Below are 4374 nucleotides of genomic sequence, written 5' to 3' on the forward strand. Positions count from 1 at the left end.
CAACAAGTGGTCTGAGGAGGATTTATGACCTCTGACGCTCACCTCTGTTTTCCTGCAGCTGCTTCACACTCTGCTGGTGACGAGCGGCAGGAAGAGCAGCCACACCGACCAAACGTTCCTCTATGTTAGCTCTACTATTCTGCAGGAACTATAGGAAGCTTTGCAAGAACTCTGTGTGAACAAGAACGTAAATAAAGGTCCGCAAAAATCTTTTTAACTCATTTGTAGGGGTGGAGCCTGCAGCGCTGAAGATTCCTGATTGGCCGAGAACAACATTTCATTTCAGCCGGTCAATCTCCGCAATAGCTTGTTAAAAGTATGTTTCAAGTGTTGACTCGATTATATCATTTGCAAAGCAGTAACTCACAGCTGACTGACTGTGGTTGGAGGACCACATACAGCACCAAGTATATGATGATCATTAGACTAATGGAAAAATATCAACAGTCAGTTAGAATAACAGAAAACCTTGTGATATAGCAGTAATAATGATCTATCTTTTCACATTCAGGAGCTGCTCCTACACTGACTTCTGCTTATTGGAGAAAGATTAGAAGGAAAACTTTCTCCTCCAAACCCGGCGTGTTTCAGAAGACTTGTTCTCATGAACAAAACACATGGGAAAAAAGTCTGTTCCTAATAAAGCTAGAGATTTATTTATAATTATTTGCTTTTGCATTCATTCAACACAGATTATCTGCATCAGCTGATCCTGAAAACAATCACGATAAGTCCTTGTTCATAACACACACATAAATAGTTACTCAAACTTTATGACACTGAATGTTTTGGTAGCTCACGTGACGCAGACTAACTCATTCTTTGTCTTCTCATTCTGAAACAATTCCAGTGTTGAATAGGGTCAGAAAACAGTTATTTGCCCCCATGTTAATATTTTTAATAAATAAATCTCTTTTAAATGCCAAAACTGACCTTAGTGATGAATGTATGGGAGCATGACATTTTTTTCTGTTGTGTTTCCTTCCTGATTGCTGATCCCCTCCCCTGATAGAATTGTTTCGCTCGGAGAGAACAGGCCCACGTTCAAAGGCCGAGGTCGGGGGTTTGATCAATTTACTGCAATCTTGATTAGCCAATGATTTACCAATCTGCCCGGCAAATCAGCAGCAATTAGCCGGCCCAGAAATAAATCTCCTCTTCAAAAAAAAACTCCAATGTGCGTTTTGTCCCAACTTATCAGTCTGGTCCGAGCACCAATTTCAGGCGCTCGCTGGAGTTCCTGCGATTACCTTTGGCGTCATCTGAGCCGCTATCTCCTCTCCTGTGTAGTGAGGCCAAAAATGTGCAGGCACTGAAGGGGGACTAATGGGGCCAATTGTGAATGGCCCAGATGGCCGCAGAATACATTTTGGTCTAAGCTGACAGTTTATCCAGGAATCCGACAATTACAGGCTCCTGCCGAAATAAAGGGCAACATTTGGAGAGTTCATTTAGATCTTAACAATGGGGAGGAAATGTCAAAACACATTCCCACACATTGACGGGACCATATGGCAGCCATCTCACCTGGGTCTGATTCAAAAGCCTGCTCTTTAGATGCTCACTTTATGTACTTCCGTACTTATGCTTTCTATTTCCAGGGCATTAGCGGATTCACAGTGACAGCTAACGCAACAATTTTCCATGTGGCATGACTCACAGGGGGCGCACACAAAAAAAGCTAAAGGTTAAAAGCAGCCGGCAGATATTTTGGAGGGCGACACATATTATAATTGACGTTTCTGCTTAGTAAAGAGATGTATTTGACCCGTTGGGAATTCACATGCTACACCAGTGAATATACTATGTAGACAGTGTACTACTATGTATTTTATAAATGTAACGTAAGTAAATGTACAATATTTTCTGCATTCGTTTTTCTAAATAATAAATAATACGTTTTCACGAAGCAAATTGGCTTTGATTGACCAACCAGAGACCAATCGGACTCTAGTACAGTCCCTGTGTGTCTGATTATAGGTGTGTGTGCGTGTGTGTGTGTGTTTTATCTTGGCAATACACTGTGTATTAGGTGTTTCCTGACAATTAAGGGCCTTTGAGTTTGATGATTCTAATCATTTGTGAAAGCTAGTTTGAGTTTTGTCTTGTCTGAAGGGTAACGCCTTCGACTGGATGCACCGTGAGACTCTCAGAGAATAAACCATCAATTTTCCTGAACGCATGCTACTGATTGTTTGATCTAACATGTTCTCCCTGCACTGTAGCTTCCAGGCAGCCAATACTTCAAGTTCATGTCACCACAGAATCCACATCCACTTGCAGAGACTTGAAACTTGCTTGAGATACATAAAACATCGCAGTCGACACCTCAATGTGGGCCGAGTTCTTGTTTCTTGGGTTTTCCAGAAGAGTCTGTGGATGTAGACTGTTCCCAGTGCATTAAACGTGCTTGTGAGTGGAGCGTTATTTATCTTGTGTAAAAACCTGGAGTGAAGCTTCGGTTGGAAAAACTCTGCAGCAGTTTGGTGCGGTCGAACTAGAGCTTTTTATTCCGCTAACTCTTTTATGGAGGGAGAAATGAACATCTTGTTGACTTCAACATCAATTTATCCTCTTACAGTTCTTCAGATTGATGACTTCAGACACATGTATAAATAGAGGCTACAAAAGCATGTGGTCGAAGGCTTTAGTGCAGAAAAACTTTCAAATCCCTCATTAGTTGGGTCCACTGGCAAGTGATGAAAGGTCCTAATGTGTTGGATTCATAGAAAACAAAACAAATAGAGCGAGTGAGTAACATATGGTTTGGTGTATGATACAGAATCAATCCCCAAACATCTGCTGCAAATTAACCCAAGAAGACGGCGATAGAAATAATAATTATGCGTGGAACTCACATGTAGACGCAACTTCAGTCTCGATCAAAGCGTCGCTTCTCTTCAGCAACATTATGATGCAGTCAGGAATCCAGTAGCATTGCTTCATAATGATGAGGGTACTGATACATATTTTCATGCATAAACAAGGGAGTGGTTGTGTATATGCAGAGCAATGGCTTGGTGTCTTAAATAATGCAAAAACATGACAGTGTTGCATGTTTGCAGACACTGCAGAACTTATTTTTATGCACAATATTATTATAATTATATCATATCTTTTCACTCTAAAATTAGCAGTATTTTTTAACATGGGTAAACCTGCTTAGAACAGGTGATGACTCCTTTTCATTGGCAATAAAGGAATAAGGCTTTTTGCTAGAAACCAATGTCAGTAACCTTGCTTTCTCTCCAGTGTTGCATTTTGAACGATCCGCTGAAAAAGATTGCAGTTGCATGTTGTTCCCAAGATGAAAAAAACAAGAGTATGCAAAGGATCATGGATATTTATGCGCCGACGCCTGTAAGTTCAATCGGTATCATAAGGCTGTTTCCGAGGAAGTGCAGCGGCTGTGTTCGGCTGCCAAAATAAAGCAGTGGAAATGAGCTTGTAGAGTTTGACCTGGGAGTCAATGCTGATTGTATCTATTCTCATTGCATTTCCATTATCTGACCAGTGGAAAAGCGGCTCAATTGTTAAGACCAGTTCCTGCAGGTTTAGCATCAGATATAAAGATGTGATAACACACGCAAAGTGAGACTCGCTAGAAGTGTTAAATTCAAATGATGAGGCTGTATGAGTCACAGCTGAATCAGCCACGTGCCTCTTTTTGCAGATCAGTGAAAAGAAAAAAACCTTTGTTGTGAGTCCAAACAATCCTTGGAACCAAATGTAAGTGTCTAAGTAATGAAATTCATGGACAGCTTGATGCCAAGTGCATGCTGATTCACAGCAAAAAAGTGATTTTCATGGCTGAACAACACAACTGTGTGAGATGATCCCCTCCCAGAGAGATCCCTCTATCTGCACCGAGAGCAAAGAGTCAAATCCTGGTGAACGGGACCCGGAGCGAAATGAGCCCAAAGATAGAACGACAGATTTATTGCACCCCAGATGCGCCTGATTTACGGCCATTGTTTAATCTCCAGATTCCAACCACATGAAGGTCTTATATTTAGAGCCTTAATTTATAGTGCTCAGAGAATGCAGGCTTAATTTTTCCCTCTCTGCAGAAGATGAGCCAGCATTGTGACAAGGGTGCATAAACAGATGCCTGGATTAGCATTGATCCTATTAACAGATGTAGAGAAACGTTATCTCTTCAACAGGCTACTTTGTTTTTTTTTGTTGACAAAAACAGGAAAGAATGCATCTAAACAGCAATGAATGCAACATACAAACATCTCCTACTTGTTTATTGTTAAATTGAAAAGGTCAGATAAGAGTTTTCTCCACAGCTTTCACTCCAGCACTTGATTCTCAGGGCTGGTCGGAGGCAGAAGTGTCACACAAGTAATTACACATTATAATATGTCT

Source organism: Pleuronectes platessa, chromosome 4 (genome assembly GCF_947347685.1).
Source record: "Pleuronectes platessa chromosome 4, fPlePla1.1, whole genome shotgun sequence".
Lineage (NCBI taxonomy): Eukaryota > Metazoa > Chordata > Actinopteri > Pleuronectiformes > Pleuronectidae > Pleuronectes > Pleuronectes platessa.